The sequence below is a fragment of the Rhineura floridana genome, chromosome 8 (assembly GCF_030035675.1).
Source record: "Rhineura floridana isolate rRhiFlo1 chromosome 8, rRhiFlo1.hap2, whole genome shotgun sequence".
NCBI lineage: Eukaryota > Metazoa > Chordata > Lepidosauria > Squamata > Rhineuridae > Rhineura > Rhineura floridana.
Window position 1 is genome coordinate 95,507,455 of NC_084487.1, and position 18,422 is coordinate 95,525,876.

Sequence of the window (18,422 nt, forward strand, 5' to 3'; positions counted from 1 at the left end):
AAGACAAGGTGAGTGCACAACAACAGCTTTATCTGGAGTATCCTCCAAAAGTCTGCCCGCTCAAAACTTTCCCTGAGGAAGAATTTTTCATGATCACAATCACCCTATGATTGCTTAAGTGACCCTGAAAAATGTAGCCTGTATTGTAGCATGCCCCTTGAGTTAAATATTAGAACTTTGTAATACAGACTAGAGTTAGACTCCACCCCTTGGACTTTTCTTTGCTCCGCTTTTCAGTTTCAGTTTCAGTTGTGCTGACTACCCAGCCAGTAAAAAAGAAACATGTTTGTTTGCCTGCAGTAAGGAGCATGAGTTTGTTTATTCTGCAGTTATTATAGTGAGTAGAGTAGGATTGGGTGAAATAACAAGATAACCTAAAGTGATATGAAAAACAATGGCTACCCTTTGCTCTTTTAAAGCATTCACTATACCCACAATCATAATGGCTTCTTCTTCTTCTTCTTCACTTGATGTCAAAGGATGAAAACAGCCCTAGAGGAATAGAAATATTGCTGTGTACACTACAGTTAGCTAGCTGGCTGGCTGGACATCTAGGCTGTAATTCAGACCTAATTCCTGATTTCCCCAAAATGTGCAGCTCAGCATGAGGCCTTTCCAAGATTTATTTTATTTATTTTTATTATTTATTTATTAGATTTATATCCTTCCCTTCCTCCCATTAGGAACCCAGGGTGTGCCTTTCCCCCACAAAATGCCCCACCTAGAAATGTGGCTGCCCAACCTAACATGGAAGTATGGCTACAGGGCTGGCCCCCTGATCATCCTTGCTGCCCTCCTCTGAACCTATTCCAGTTTGTTTGCATCCTTTTTAAGGTGTGGTGTCCAGAACTGGACACTGTGCTCAAGATGAGGTTTAACCAGTGCCAAATAGAGGCGAACTAATACTTCACATGATTTGGAAACTATACTTCTGTTAATGCAGCCTAAAATAGCATTTTTTTGCAGCCACATTGCATTGTTGGTTCATATTCAGCTTGTGATCCACAACAATCCCAGGATTATTCTCACATGTAGTATTGCTGAGCCAAGTATCCTAGCTGTAGAACTTTGCACCTATCCCTGTTAAACTGAATTCTGCCCAATTCAGCCCAATGCTCCTGCCTATCAAGATCACTTTGAATTTTGTTTCTGTCTTCCAGGGTATTAGCTATCCCTTCCAATTTTGTATCATCTGCAAATTTGGTAAGCATTCCCTGCACCTCCTCATCCAAGTCATTAATAAAAACGTTGAAGAGCTCAGGGCCCAGGACCGAGCCCTATGGTACCCCACTTGTTACTTCCACCCAGTTTGATAGGGAGCTATTGATAAGCACTCTTTGAGTATTCTTCTGTAGCCAACTGTGGATCCCCCTGATAGTTGTTCCATCCAGCCCACATGCAGCTAGCTTGCTAATCAAAATATCATGGGGCACTTTGTCAAAAGCTTTGCTGAAGTCAAGATATATTATGTCCACAGCATTCCCACAGTCTATCAGGGAGGTTATCCGATCAAAAAATGTGATGAGATTAGTCTGGCAGGATTTGTTCTTGACAAATCCATATTGGCTTCTAGTAATCACTGCATTGTTTTCAAGGTGCTTACATATTGACCTCTTTATAATCCACTCCAGAATTTTCTCAGGAATTGATATCAGACTGACTGGTCTGTAGTTACCAGGGTTCTCCTTTTTGCTCTTTTTGAAGATAGGGACAACATTAGCCCTCTTCCAGTCATCCAGTATGTCACCCGTTCTCCATGATTTTGCAAAGATAATCAACTGTTGGTTCAGAGAGTTTTTCAGCCAGTTCCTTCATTACTCTAGGATGCAGTTTGTTGGGCCCTGGAGATTTGATCTTGTTCAATGTAATTAGGTATTCCTTCACCATTTGTCTATCAATCCTATGCCTTCAATTTGTACTTCACATTTGCCAGGAGGGTCATAGACCCTCTTTTGGGAGAAGACTGAGCCAAAGCAGAAATTGAACACTTCTATCTTTTCTTTGTCATTTGTTATCATTTTGCCATCCTCAAGAGTAGCTGAACCACCATTGCTTTTCTCTGTCTTTTACTATGGATGTACCTGAAGAAAGCTTTTTTATTGCTTTTAGCATCCCTTGATAACCTCAGCTCATTCACAGCTTTAGCCTTCCTGACACCATCCCTACAATTTCATGTTACCTGTCTGTACTATTCCTTTGTGGCCTGGCCTTTCTTCCACTTTCTGTATGTGTCCTTTTTTTGTTTTCAGATCATCCCTAAGCTTTTTGTGAAGCCACATTGGCTTCTTCTGCTGTCTTCCACAACTTTTCTTTATTGGAATTGTTTGCAATTGTGCCTTAAAATGTACTTTTTTAGAAACTCCCACTGATCTTGGACTCCTTTTCTCATTAGGGTTGCTTGCCATGAGACTCACTTATTATTGTTCTGAGTTTATTGAAACCGGCTTTCCTGAAGTCCAGGTTATGCTTATGGCTACGCTCAGCTTTTGCTTCCTTTTAAATCAATTTCAAGTATAACATGGTCACTTTCCCCCAGTGTTCTTGTAACTACCACTTCATGCACCAAGGCTGCGTTCCAATGCATGTCTACTCAGAAGTAAGCTCCATTGGGTTCAATGGGACTTACTTCCAAGTAAGTGTGTATTGGATTGCAGTCTAAGTCATCTGTATTGGTTAGAATCAAGTAAAGGATCACTGATCCTCTAGTTCCTTCCTCCACCTTCTGTAGGAGAAAGTTATCAGCAACACAAGTCAGGAATTTCTTGGAGGGGCCATGTTTGGCAGAATTTGTCTCCCAAGAGATATTAGGCTAACTGAAGTCCCCCATTACTACTACATCATGCCTCCTTGAAACATTGGCAATTTGCTTTTCAAATGTTTCATCCTCATCTTCTCCTTGATGGGGTGGTCAGTAGTAGACTCCAACCACCATGTTTTTTATTCCTTGACCCATTAATTTTAATCCAGATGCTCTCGATGGGGCTATCAATCTCACCCTCCTGTATTTCTGTCCAGGGATATATATTTTTAACATATGGTGCAACTCCCCCTCCCTTTCTATTCCTTCTGCTCTTTTTGCACAAATTATATCCTTCAGTTGCTGCATTCCAGACCATGGGAGTCATCCCACCAAGTTTCAGTTATATCTATCAAGTCATATTTACCTTCCTGTATTAAGAGTTCAAGTTCTTCCTGTTTGTTTACCATACTCTGTGCATTAGTACACAGACATCGAAGACTGTGTGATTTATGGTCTGTCTTCCTTCCAACATTTTTATGAAGACTATTATTGGGCTACATTAGAGTTGTTGTCTCAGTTCCTCTCAGTGCACATAAGCTTTCATCAATTGTTACTTCCAATCTTACTTCTCCCTCCTCCTTAGGATTGAGTTTAAAGCCCTCCTGATGAAGTTCTCCATGCTGTTGCCCAGCACATTCTTCCTGGTCAAGGCTGGTGCCAGAGGACGGCCAGGTCAGGCCCTAGCCAAGGGCCACAGGGTCCCAAGGGTCCCCTGAAGGGCCCCTCCTTAGGGTGGTTGGGTAGAGCTCCCGTGATCCACGGAAGCATTGGCTCCTGACCCTGCTGCTGATCATGAGAGAGAGCTGCCAGGCACCCCCGTTACTGCCACACAGGCCTGCGATGCCAGACTGCATGCCCCACTTACCTCTCCCTTGACATAAATGCTGGTTGCACTGTAGGCGCAAACATGCCATCAATCAAGATGGCAGCTATGGTTTCCCTAAGGGGCTGATGCTCCTGCCACCATCTTGGTTGATGTGTGTGCGTGCTGGGAACTGGGGCAGGCTAGTGCCCAAGGGCCCCGGCATGCCTGGCACCAGCCTTGTTCCCAGTCCTTGTGAGGTGCAATCCATCACTTGCCAGCAGTCCATCTTCCAGGAAGTATAGGTCGTAGTCCTAGAATCTAAATCTCTTGCGTCGGTGCCACCTTCATAGCCAGTCATTCACTTGAAGTATTTTCTTGCCCTTTCTACTCCTTTTGTAAGTATTGAAAGGTTGGATGAGAAGACTATCTGTGCCCCAAAGTCCTTCAGTTTCCTTCCCAGAGCTTCAAAGTCTGACATGAATTTTTTGTAACTCTGCTTGGCAGTATCATTCGTTCCCACGTGAATGAGAAGAAAGGGAAACAGTTGGCAATCCTTCATTCACATCTCTAATTTGTCCTCCAGGGAGACAGCATACCTGGCAAGTCCATTGGTCTTCTTGGCAGACTTGGGTTTAAATCCCACACAGTAGGAAGTCTACTACTACTACTACTACTCCCCTTCTCTTCTTGTTATTGTGGGATGTGGTTTCATTGCCTCTGCTTGTCTGAGCTTCAGCCCTTCGCTTGGTGTTCCATGGGGTCTCCTGTCATTCTTCCTCTGCAGGCTGTCCTCCAGTCTCATCCTCAAGTACCTGAAAGCAGTTCAATAGTCCCACTGGTGTGGAATGTCTTCTAGCTCTTCTGCTCCTGTCACCCTTTTCCATGGAGTTTCCTCCACTTTGTTTTTCCTCTTCTCAACACTCTCCTCTTCAGCTGCGACTTGCTGTTGTTGTTCCACCTCCTGTACTTTTCCTTGCTGTTGTTGTTCCAGCGTTTTATCTAAGAATTCTTTGTCTTCTCTTATACCCTTGAGTGTGGTCACTCGCTGCTCCAGGCCTCTCATTTTTTCTTCTAGCAGTGCAACCAGTTTGCACTTGTTGCATGGGTATGCCATGTTGTTCTCAGGCAAGAAAACAAACATTGCGCACACCTTGCAGATTACCATCACTGTAGTGTCCTTTCTGTTCACTGTCTCTATTACCTTTTTGTTTCTGTCTTTCTACTTGTATTGGAATGGGCTGTGCTTTGTCCTCTCCTCCTCGAAGGTCAACAGGTGAGTTCCACTGATATATGATAAATGCTACAAGAACAAAAGTAAGTCTCATGATATTCAATAAGGCTTACTTCTTAGTACATATAACTGGGATTGCAGCCTTAAACTGGCTTACATGGCACTCCTATGCATATCTGCTTAGAAGCCTGCCCCATGAATTAAACTGGGCTTTCTTCAAGGTAGGGTTAGGATCCATTGGTTGGTGTCACTTCGAAAGCATTTTGCCGACCTAACAGGCTGCTATTGATTTGAGTTGATTCTTTGTCTGTTAGCTGCTGCTTTTACTAATCTGTTTTCCCCTCCAAAAATATTGATATTAATATCAATATTTTCTTTCAACATATTGATACATGAAAGAAAATATCAATATTTTGAAAGAAATATAATTATATATAATTAAAATTATAAAAGCTGCTTTCTTCGTTTCCTTTCACAGTGAAAACTGACCACCCTCAGTCACCACAGAGGAGGTGGCAGCAAAGCTGCTTTCCTTTCCTGTATCAGTATTTTCTTTCAAATTATCAATATTGATAAGATAAGCTGGACTCTGGCAAGGAGCTCCCGAGTTGAGAGTGTGGGAGATGGGGGGAACTGCTGCAGAAGGCCAGTTCAGTAAGAATGCTTGAGGGGTGAAGTTGGCTGAGGAAATTGACCAAGACTGAAGACAAAAAGTGCAAGGGGGGAAAACCCCTCTTCTATTTCCCATACCCCCAACACACACACACACAATTGATCAATACTTAGTCATCTTGATGACTGACCAGCCTCTCTTCTTCGCTTTACTGTGTGAAGCTGACAAGCCTGCTATTTGCTTTGGGGCAGGGGAAGGGTAAGCTAGGAGGAGGATGCTATTTTGGCAGAGGGAAAAATTTTTTTTTTTTTGCTGAGCGTAGCCTGGCTGTTGGAAGAAAAGAAAAGAAAAGAAGAAGCAAGTCTCTGCAGTACAGGGTTGGGGTTTCATTGTAATGGGCTGTGGGTTTGGTTAAAAATGCGGCTTTTTTTCTGATGGGCAGAAGGTATTAGATCAGTCTCAAAACAGTATAATATTTTTCAAAATAAAAATCTGGAATAGAAATCCCTCTTCTGTGTATATCTTTAGAATGCAAATCCAGGACAGCTTTTTGCAACAAAAACAGAGATAAGCTATTAATTAGTGCGTAGCAGAGAGAAGTTATGGCTCCCCAGTGAGATGTCAAAAACCGATCAATCTGGCAAATCTCTTTTAAACAGCAACAATTTAAGTCAAGTAAAAGAAAAATATAGAAAGAAGGGTGCTTGCCTGTTAGTGCGTTCTCTCTTAGAAGATAAGATGAACGTTCGCTTTAACAGATAGAGCTTGCTGTTGAAAATCCGTCCCACCTTCGTCGGCTGGACCTCGTCCCATAAATTAATGAGATCTGGTCGTCCCAACAAAAATAGGCTTTGAGGTTAATCTCTTCGTTTCTCCCTACCCGGGAGAAGTTTAATCAGTCAAAAAAAAAAGAAAAAACTGACTGATATATCTGAATAAGCTTCTTTTGAGGCAGGAGCCCGTCTCAAAAGCAGGCACAGGCTAAGTCACCCTTCCCGGAAGTCCAGAAGGTATTAGATCAGGATGCTGCTGCAGTTTTAACTCCTAGTATTAGATCTCCACCACTACCACCAAAGCGGACTTGTCAGTTTCACACAGTAAAGCAAAGAGAGGTAAGTCAGTTTCTTATAAATCAGATGCAGTTTAATACAGTATCCAATGTCAGAAAAAGCTGCAGAAATTCATAGCATTCTGTGCCATTCTGCAGAGATTTCGAATTATGCGAATTGTTGGGGTATCCGGTTTTATTTTTGATTCCAGCGAAATCCTTGCCAATCCCTATTTCAAGGTAAGTGTATAATTCTAATACACCAGAGGTGGAGAATCTATGAACCTTCGGAAATTGTTGGACTCCAACTCCCAGTATCTCTGACCATTGGTTATGCTGCTTGGGACTGATGGAGTCCAACAAAATCTGGAGGGTCACAGCTTTCCCAGCCCTGCTATACACTTAATAGCAAGTCCCATTGTACAAATGAAAAGTAAGGTAAGCACAGCTACAAATTTCACCTCGCCCCAGGAATGGCTGGGGTGTGGTGCTGCTCTGCCACCCTCCCAACAGTGCCATCACTGCTGCTGACTAAGATAGGGTGGAGCAGAATGGTGGCAAGGTCAGGGCTGTACAGGCACACTGGTGATGTCAATTGAATGCTCTGTCCAGTGCACTTGAACAGCTCCAGCCTTGTTGCCGCCCTGCCTTTCCCCATCCTGGTAAGTAGAAATGAGAGCTGCTTCTGCTTACTCTTTGATCATTTCTGAATGCAATTTCTGTTCTCATTAACTGGTGAAGAATGGTTGAGAGAGAGAGAGAGAGAGAGAGAGAGAGAGAGAGAGATTTTCAGCGCAGCATTATTAAACACCACCTAACACATTCTTGCCATTTTTGTGTCTTCACAACCATACACTCAGAGTTTTTGAAAAAAACAAAGTAGTTCAAGAGAAAGAAAATACAATAAACATTTAAGTTTGCAAACCAGAGACAGATAAAATACCCCCCAATGCTTCGAAACATCAACTAACCTTTAGTGAGAATAAGTGATGAGAATAAGTGTTGCTGATCACAGAGACTGAGATTACCATTTTCCTCCAAGACCAATCATAATACTCTATAGCGAAGAAAACACAAATATCTCAGACAATTACAAATGTTGCTGGTGGATACTAGGCACCTCCAGACAGTCAGTATTTTGTGGGAAGGATTCAAGCGTATACCAGGAAATTTAGGGTTGCGCAATTAGAGTAGATTAAAGGGGTCTGTCACCCTAGGACAATAAATCTTTTTTTTCTTTTTTAAGAGAAAGAAACAGACTGTGTTTAGGAAAGTGAAAAGTGTGGAATGAATGAATGGTTAATGGAAAGATACATAAGGAAACAAATCAGGAGGAATATTTCTTGTCATACAACCACCCTGCAAACAAATCAGAATGAATAATAAATAAAGATCAGATACAATCTACTCTCTCTTTAAGCTTTCTGCAAGCAAATTAGGATGAATGCTCAATAAATAGGTTGTCTGGAGGAGCCCACTACTTTTGGTTTCAAAAAGTCATAATCCTTCCCATGCCCAGGGATCAAGCTTGGACAGTAATCCACCAAATACTGAAATAAAACTAAATAAAGACCAGCACTTCCCCCCAAAGCCACACCTTCCTCTAGCTCCTTCACTGATTCTACTTTGCTGTATCTGCTTCCCTTAAAGTTCTTTACACAGAGGGCCAATTGTACACCTAGAAAGAGTGGGATATATTAATGGTGAGATACTGTCTGTTTGGTCACTCATAATTGTCTGTCTTGTTAGGAATGTCATTTTTAATATCTACAGAACCAGAAGCACATAAGCATTAGTGATAGCCACCCATGCCATGGTTTGGACCACATGTGATTATTCCTCAGGAACATCATTATCACTATTTATTTTGGGTCTGTATGGGAGGAAAGCTTCCATCCATAAATGTTCTTAAATTGCTTTGTTGGCATTTAATCTGAAATACATCCAAAAGCAGAGTTTTCAACTTTGCTTTGAATCTGTCTGCCCTTCACCAAATATCTGCTGCTCCCTACTGAAACCTAAAATGGGGACCCTATAAAGAACCTACAATTGTTTTGCACATCAGTGGACACATGTCCTTTGAAAAGAAGCATACATAAAGGTATTTATAATGAATGGATTTTGGATATACAGATATTCCCAACTGCTATCTGTAGATTAGGGGAAATGCCATTAAACAAACCATATGTATTCAATGCCTTGTGGTGATATTATAAAACCAATTTATTTGTGTGTTTTTCCCTTATCAGATTGCTAGAATCCTTTAAGAAAAATATTTTTTTAAAAAATAAACTGGCTTATTATTTCCTTTCCTCCAGTTTTGTGTCTTAAACATTTCATTTCCAGTTTTTCAGAAATAAATGTGTAGATTACCAGAACCAGAAGGGGATCGATTTTTTTCATTCATTTGTCATTATAAGCAAGATTAAAACTGAAAAAAGGGTATAAGGGGGTCGATGTTCCCTGCTGTGAGACTGACAGAATTTAAGTGGTGAAGGAAAAAAAAACACTTCCTGTGGGAAGTCAGCAGAGAAAAAGGTGGTTCACTCAGCAAAAGTGGGAATAGACCACAAACGGAGGATATTTTAGTTGTACTCATATCAGTGGGCAGTAAAACAGCACTTTATTTACAGGTGATGCCTTTGTCTGCTCAAAAGAAGTTAGTCTTTTCTTCACTCTGTTTTGATTGCAGTTTATTCCCTTCCTGCATAGCTGTTCCAGTATCTATTGAAGTCAATGAAAAGTGACTTGGGTCCCTCAGTGTGAGAGGGACTTTGCTCCTGACAGCCTTTGGAGCAACAAAGCACCTCTCCACTTTTAAGCAACAGATCTATAGATAACTATTGACACTGCTCATTTGACCTCTACATTCCAAAGGAATGTTTTCTGAATTGTTGCCTTAAACTAAGATGCTCACATATACATTTTAAAAAAACGACTGTGCTAATAATAAAACATCGTTTAGCTTTCTGATGCTGAGATTTGCAGCCTTCACTTGCAAAAGCTGGAAGTAAGCTTCTCTGCCCATCACTGGAAAGAGGCTGCAATCTCATAGATCCCAACCAAGTTTCCTCCAGATGTTTTGGACTAGGACACCCATCAGCCCTAGCCAGCATAATGATGGGAGTTGCATCGTCCATTACTGTGAAAGTATAAAAGCTTTTAAATCATCCAGCATTTTTTATCCTTATTCATTGAAGACTCCAGTCTAGCTTTTTTTAAAAAAACTTCAATGTGTGCAGAATGTGATTATTTTTTACGCTTCACAGAATACAGTTAGGAAGGCTCCCTGGGATATCTAATGACTTATCTCCTTTTCAGTACTGAGATACAGAACGCAGACTTGACTCTAGTTAAAATCTCTGCTTTCCTAGGAACCCCTTGTTCCTAGGAGGTAACTGTTACTTCTTCTTCTGTAAAAATGGAAATAATATAATGGGAATGGGGCTATGAGAAAAGAGAACCTGCAGTGCCCCCATGCAGGCCACTGTGACGGGGCAAGGCCTTGCCCTTTATAAGGCAGCCCCATCTGCTTCTCCCTCTGTTCCCTCAGCTCAGCTACCCACTCACCCACGCTTTGGTTGATAGTGAGGGCTACGGCTGGTTGCTCTTCATGGTGGCTGAGTTGAAATTTTTTGGTGGGCCCTAAATTGGATTTGGACCCATCTTTTTCACCTTCTCCTCACTGTTTTACTTTGTCAACCTGTTGTTTTGGTTGCCCTGTTGTGATTAATTTATGCAGGGCATTAGATGGCTAAGTGTAGTATATTTGGTGATCAACCTGAGGTACCTGGAGAGTGAAGGGACACTCTCTTATTAGACACTACCTCTTATTGTCAGCCAGCTAAAGAAGTCAGGTAATGGTGGCAAACCTTGGCCCAGGTGGTCTCCTTCATATTGAACATGGACCAGCAGTGACCAGGGGGAAGCCCAAGCTCCGTAGCTTTATGGCATACTGGCTATACCAAAGTCCATATTGACTGTGGGGTGGTGTTTAGAGGCTTCTGTTTGGATCAAAATTTAATTCTGCTGGTCAGTTATTTTTGCTGTTATTGGGATTATGTTTTTCTATTTTTTATTGAATTATAACAGTATTGTTTCAATTTATTGTATGTTTCTTAAGATGTTTTCTTTAACTTACTGTGTGACTATTTGCATTTTGTCTTGTATGAATTATGAATTATGTAACTTTTTTCATGTTGTGAGCTGTCTTGAGCATAGATTATTATGGAAATAAACCATGATGATGATGATGATAGGTGCTCATCTGATCTACTGGGCCAGTGCCTTGAGTCAGGTTGGTGTTGCCCAGGCTGTGCTGTGGCAACGGGGGTACTGTCTGTTGAGCTTCATGCAGTTATGATGCCCACACTTATACATGTTTGTTATTGCTTTATTGCAGATTCCTTTGTTGACTTAATGTGGTGACCCTTTTATTCCAGTTTTCTGGGTTGTGTTATCATTCAGGGGTGGGGGGCAATAGATTTTAAACCTCACCCTCTGAAATATCACATCTGGTCTTGCACTGAATGTACTATTGGCAGCTCAGTCAATGAAAGATGTATGGTAACTTCACTGGTTTACAACTCATGAACCTTGAGTTCTTTGCATGGCTTCGGGGAGATCAGGGCTTTTGTGTTTTTAACAGCTATGTGGTAGGCAGAAATTCAACAAGTTTAGCCTTTCCTAAATACAATTATGAAGAAGCATCACAGACTTTCTGGCTGTGAAACATCTTATTGCTTGTGTGCCATCTGCAAATATATATGCAAATTTTACAAATTTGTGTCCTCTTTTGCAAGTGGGGTGAAGGGCCCAATTCACATACAGTGTATTGGGCTCATAAAACCCTGTTGGCAGTAATAGATTGGCATTTCTCTGTTGATTGGCAATATAATCCAAGACAGACAAAAGAAAGTGCTTCGCATAATTTAATTATGGAACGCACTGTCACAAGACATGGTGATGGCTACTAACTTAAATGACTCTTAAAGGGGATTAGACAAATATTCTTTTCTATTAGTAATGATGGCTATGTGGAACTTCCAGGTGCAGAAGAAGTATACCACTAAATACCAGTTGTTGGGGAGCACCACGGCAGAGGACTGTTGCCTTCACGCCCTGTTTATGGGCTTCCTGGAAGTTGGCCACTGAAGTTAGCAGGATGTTGGACCTAGATGGATCTCTAGTTTGATCCAGCAAGACTCTCTTCATTTGCTTATATTCTTATAGTGGCTCAGGGAATAATTGCAGCACATTGCAGTTGAAGTCTGCCATTGGCTGATAGCAGTGGCTGATGAAAACTATTTGGGAACATAAACTATGGAAAGAGACTTGGAAAATAGAAAAGAGACATAAAATTTTAGAGTAAGATGTAATAGTAGAACTCCTGGTCTCCTCTGTCTCTCTCTTTTTAACAATCTCATTTCAACTTGATTTCCATGGCCCATTAGTTTCATCCTTAGAAAACTACAGTGGTAATGAGAAAGTATAGAGATTTTTCTCCGTTTACATATACTCATTTGACTTTATTTTCCCTCTCTAACATAGCAACTTCCTCTCCATCCCCCACTTTTAGTATGGCAGCAGTTTGTAATTATTGTTATATCATTTCATGTCTTATTAACTACAGAACCATGCAGTATTCATTGGGGAATGTTTTTATCTTGGAGTTTGCAGGAGTCCATGGCCTGAATACATAATAAAATACTCTTGGTAATGTACAGATTACGGGATAATTTATATGAATAATGCCTTTTTTGAGGATTGTGTCAATGGTTACAATGCAATTGTTGCAATCCTATCCAGACCAGGGTCAATAAAAACATTCAGACCTGCCTTTGTATGCAAACACCTCGCCAAAAAGTTGAGACTGACCTCCTCCCCTCCAACTTCTAGAATGGGACTGCCTTAAATTGGAAACAGCGGGTCTCAGGCGGGATCAGATCTTTATCTGATAGCCAAATACAGCACCAACTTATTTGTCTACTCTGAAAAACAAACAGTGGGGAGCAGATCACCTACTACTTGCATTTCGAGGAAATTTGAAACACAGGGCTTGTTTACACAGGACCCCAGATCCACATTAAAACTTCTGCTTTTTCCATCGTGATTGATTTTGACAGTTCACATACTTCCGCCCTCACTACAAATAAATTGGCTGTTTTTCTTTGTAGCATTCACACGCGTGTGCATTTATTGCTATCAGCGTTTCCTTGTTGCAGTGCCTGCACATCAGCATGTTAACTGCGGAGGTGGGGAAGGGGCGGTGTTTCCCTAAACGAAGGAATAGGCACTTGAAAGAAAGGGAATCGCTCCCACCCATGGCTGTTAGGCTGTCCCTGCATGAGATTGGTGTGCCTTTGGCACCCCGGGACAAGCCTCAGCATGTGTTCTGGGAAACATAAAAAAACCCCAAACGATTATCTTTAGAGAGACATTAAAAGCAGCTACTAAAGGAAGCATTGACAGTTTAATATTATCACTTTCCGTGAGTGAAGCAGATGCTGGGATGAGACGCCAAGGCAGCTCGCCTTTCCCCTGCGCTTTTGGGCGCTTATAAATTACCCCAGCGGTGCCTTTGCCAGCCTCCTCTCGCCGTGGCTGCGAAAAGGGCACATGCATCAGCCCTTGGGGGGGAAAGATCCAGCTTGGGGGGGGAGCAAAGGGATGCTACGAGGCAGAAGAAATCCTCCACACATACACACTTTCTCACACTCTCTCTTTCGCACACACACACACTAGACGTAAACAACAGTGCCAAAACCACAGCTCCGAGGAAGGAATTTTACAAGCTCCAGCCCTGCTACCCTTGATGAAGGGGTGGGGAATGTGATTTTGTTTAAAGGAGCGGGGGAGGAAATGTATTGGGGGGGAAGCGGGAGTAAACGTGAGAAAGGAAGGCGAGAGCAACCGGAAGTTGCTTCGTCAATCGCAGGAAACAAAATGACACCCTGAGACAGTAAAAGGGGTGGAGAAAAGGGAGGATCTAATGGCGAAGAAACTGCACAGCCAGAAAAGGCGCTTAAATGGTAATACATGGTAGAAGCAGCTGCAGATTTTAAAAGCAAATGCTGGTTTTTGTGGCATCCATTTAATCCGGAGTTAAAGGCAAAAGCAGTAGAATGCACGCACGTTGGGTAAATCGTCAAGTAAATGGTCCAAATAAAACGGATCTGCAAAAAGCAGCGGATGCAGATTTTTTGGGCATGTAAACAGGCCCACAGTATTAAGGAGAAAGGACTGATAAAAGTTCAGGTTTATTGCTTCAATCTTCTCTCCTCTTTCATTATGTTTTAATGAGATGAGCTTTCAAAAGCGATTTCACAGCCCGAGTAAGTAACTCGTCTCTGAAATTTTCTGTTGGATTCCAAAAGGAAGAAATATAATATCTAAGTATAAGCCTAGCAGCAGAGGCAATAGGTCATCAAAGCATGACAGAGGAAATGCAATGGACCACTTCTTTTGATACTATGAAAACAGCACAGTTGCTCAGGACAGTTATTAACAATCAAGTAAGAAGTCAGATGAGAAAAAGTTTCCTGCTCATTACAATTATGTCTGAGCTTTCATTCTTAGAGAGCATCTGGATCCAGACTTTCTACCTAACTAGATAATTAATAAGAATATAAGCTAGATGAACCAATGGTCTGACTTCACATAAGCCAGCTTCCTAGCTGCCCAGTTACCCTGCTTTTTAAAGTTTGATAGAAATATCTGTTGGCTATAGGTACGTTCTTAAACCGCAAGGGTGTTTTTTTTTGCCTGTTAGTGAATTTACTTACAAATAAACATAAGGAAGCTAGCTTATGCCATTGGTCCATTTAGTCAGTACTGTCTACATTGACTAGGAGTCAGGAGAGGCTGGTGGGGTGGAATAGTGCTGTTTACTGGGACAGGAAAGGTGACAAGGAGATTGGTGCTGTGTGGGTGCACCGGTAAGAGTGGTTCCACTGGTGCACCTCTACAGTGCTTATGTCCTCACCATCTCATCCTTATCCCACTTTCTCCCACTAAGCGGCAGCTAGTATTGTGATTGCAAATCATATATACATATATTATCAGTTTTGTTCTTCTGTGTGAATCCAGTGTCTGCCTAACGGCCAGTTCTCATAAACCTGTTCTGTAAAGACCATCCATGTATCACAGACAACTCCAATCTGTTACCTGCTTTTTGGTTCCATCCCATTCCTATAGGTAGCTATATGGTAGTGGCTCAGGCACCCACCTAGCTGTGCCATATTTAATTCAGGCAAAGTCTCCTCCTCCTCCTCCATAAGCAAAAACTGATGGATTTCCAAGCCAAAAATACACAGATCTTTTCTGTGTACAAATATTGTCTGTAAGAAAGCCACATTTAGCAGCAAAAATTCACTACTTGAAATGCTTGTGTTCCAGAGACTTTCCTGCACTATTAGGTCTCTTATACATCGCTTGTTCAGAAAGTCTTTACTGTTCAGCATTTTCCATCACAATGGGGAATTACATGAAATTAAAATATAAAACAAAATCATAAATCTCCTGGTGCAATAAAACACAGAGCGTAAAGACACAAAATGTATACAGAGAGTTTTGCCATCATAAAACACAGAGATATTAGTTTTGAAATAAAAATCATCAAACATATTCAGCAAGCTCTTTACACCTAATTCTTAAAACGACCAACAGCAGATCTTAGTGCATAAATCACCCAGTATAAGAAGCTTGATCTCTCTAATTTGTTTGCAGCAAGGAGGAAGGGTAGGATATAAATTTAACAAATAAATAAATAATAAACAAAGCTTTCCTTTGAACAACATTGTTTTCTTTTAAAATTGATTCTTTTTCATATGGACCATGATGCAACATCCTTGTGCTATGAGCACAAAGTACATCCATACTCATATGTGGGGAAGGGAGGGGGGGGTCACTGATTTTCTGCTGACTGCATTTCCACATTTCACATCATATGCATTTCTGAAATAACCCCTGATCCTCAAAATGATTTTCAGAGAGCACAAGAGGTGGCAATGGGAGATGGGGGGGAAAGCTGAGGTGCAGCTGTGATTTTAGCCCGTATGAATCTTAGTGCCTGAAAAAAATTAATGCAGTCTATTTTTAGCTTTTCATTTAAAACAAGAGCAAATTCAATCCAGAAACATCAGTACTATTTTTTCTTACCACACAAATGTCCCTGTTCATGCTGAAAAGTGTATTTGTACAGTCTAGGGATGGGGAAATTGTGGCCCTCCAGATGTGATTGGATTCCAAGTCCCATCAGCCCCAGCCAGCATGGTCAATGTTCTGAGATGGTGGGAGTTGTAGTCCAACAACATCAAGAATTACAAATTAGCCACCCCTATATAGTTATTTGTTACATTTGTATTGATCAAGGGGAGTGCAGTGAAGAGGCTTCTAACAAATGCTTCTAACAAATACTTAGACCATTAAAGGTACAGCCAGCCTCTTGGCAAGGGCTTGTCAGCAATTTAAACCAAGGATCTCTCACAATCCTACCTCTAGACCAGGGTTGGCTAACTTGTGGCCTTCCAGATGTTGTTGAGCTACAGGTAGGCTGAGGCTGATGGGAGTTGGAGTCCGGCAACATTGGGAGGACTAGAGGTTAGCCAGCCCTGCTCTAAGCAAACAGGCTAGACTCTTTTATCATCTTTCACATGTATGGACGGCAAGTAGGAGAGGGGTAGTGGACGTCCTATTGATGCCAGTAGACCCTGGGTTTAGAGAGGCCTCCAGGCCTTGTTATACTCTGAGTCCTGATGTCAGCAACACATGACAGGACTTAGAGAGGCTCTCAAATGATGTTTCTAAAAGGATTAATCCCATTTAATAGGACTGATTCTGAATATGAAGCAGGGGATCTGCTCATCGGTAATTTTCACTGTTAAGCTACCATGAGATATATATTTGCAAATGTGTTTGGCTTCAAATGACTTTCCCTTCTTTATTTTCCATTAACAGCCTCTCAAACCTATATAGATTTGGCTTATAGTTAAACCTCCCATTGAGCACTATAATTCTAGGGAATATTCCTAGCAAGGAAGTACTAAAGGGGATCAGAAGAATACAAAAGCAAATAGAGTCTTTGTCATATTTTTTAGGACATTGTCAGTTACTGGATCAGCTGAATACAACTGCATTCAGAAGAAATGTGCCAGCTGTTATTAGTGAAGTAAGGATAATGAAGTGAAATATTATATTCCGACAATATTGGGATACGGTTCAGGTGGGGAGCATGCCTATAGAAGCACTGAACAAGAATAGGTGGGGGAAGGAGAGCTAACTGCCAGATCAACAGGTATGCTGATTTGTAGTTTATTGCAGCATGATAGTAGGAATATTGAATGCAGCCTAGTACACAATTCATAATGTTTGAAACACGACACCTGTGCTGCAATGTGAGCTGAAATGTGCCCCAAATTTCTGACATCACCCCTGCATATATTACAGATTGTAATTAAGTGTGCGTTTAACCTGGTGGAGTGCTGGCTTAGAAGAGGTTTACGTTCAAAAAAGTTTCAGTACTAGAAAAAAAATAGCTTTGATATTACATGTGTATTTTGTTGTTATGTGCCTTCAGGTCAATTATGAACTCAGTTTATTTGAAAAAGAAAGGTTACCACATAATAAGTGGAGAAAACTGTGGGCATGGACATCAGAATGTTGTTGTTGTTGTTATGTGCTTCCAAGTCGACTACGACTTATGTTGACCCTATGAATCAGTGACCTCCAAGAGCATCTGTCATGAACCACCCTGTTCAGATCTTGTAAATTCAGGTCTGTGGCTTCCTTTATGGAATCAATCCATCTCTTGCTTGGTCTTCCTCTTTTTCTACTCCCTTCTGTTCTTCGCAGCATTGTTGTATTTTCTAGTGAATCATGTCTTCTCATGATGTGTCCAAAGTAGGATAATTTCAGTTCCATCATTTTAGCTTCTAATGATAGTTCTGGTTTAATTTGTTCCAACACCCAATTATTTGTCTTTTTTGTGGTCTGTGGTATCTGCAAAGCTCTCCTCCAACACCACATTTCAAATGAGTTGATTTTTCTCTTATCAGTTTTTTTCACTGTCCACCTTTCACATCCATACATAGTGATTGGGAGTACCATGGTCTGAATGAACTTGACTTTAGTGTTCAGTGATACATCTTTGCATTTGAGGACCTTTTCTAGTTCTCTCATAGCTGCCCTCCCCAGTCCCAGCCTTCTTCTAATTTCTTGACTATTGTTTCCATTTTGATTGACTGTGGTATTGATAATCCTTGACAAGTTCAATGTCCTCGTTGTCAACTGTAAAGTTACATAAATCTTCTGTTATCATTACTTTAGTCTTCTTGATGTTCAGCTGTAGTCCTGGTTTTGTACTTCCTCTTTAACTTTCATCAGCATTCATTTCAAATTATTACTAGTTTCTGCTAGCAGTATGGTATTGTTTGCATATCTTAAATTATTGATATTTCTCCCTCCAGTTTTCATACCTCCTTCATCTTGGTCCAATCCCGCTTTCTGTATGGTATGTTCTGCATATAAATTAAACAAATAGGGTGATAAAATACACCAGTCTCACACTCTTTCCTATGGGGAACCAGTTGGTTTCTCCATATTCAGTCCTTATAGTAGCCTCTTGTCCAGAGTATAGGTTGTGCAGCAGAACAATCAGATGCTGTGGCACCCCCATTTCTTTTAGAGCATTCCATAGTTTGTCATGATATACACAATCAAAGGCTTGGCTGTAATCTATAAAGCACAGGCTGATTTTCTTCTGAAATTCCTTGGTCCATTCTATTATCCAACATATGTTTGCAATATGATCTCTGGTACCTCTTCCCTTTCTAAATCCAGCTTGGACATCTGGCATTTCTCGTTGCATATATGAGAAGAGCCTTTGTTGTAGAATCTTGAGCATTACTTCACTTGCATGGGATATTA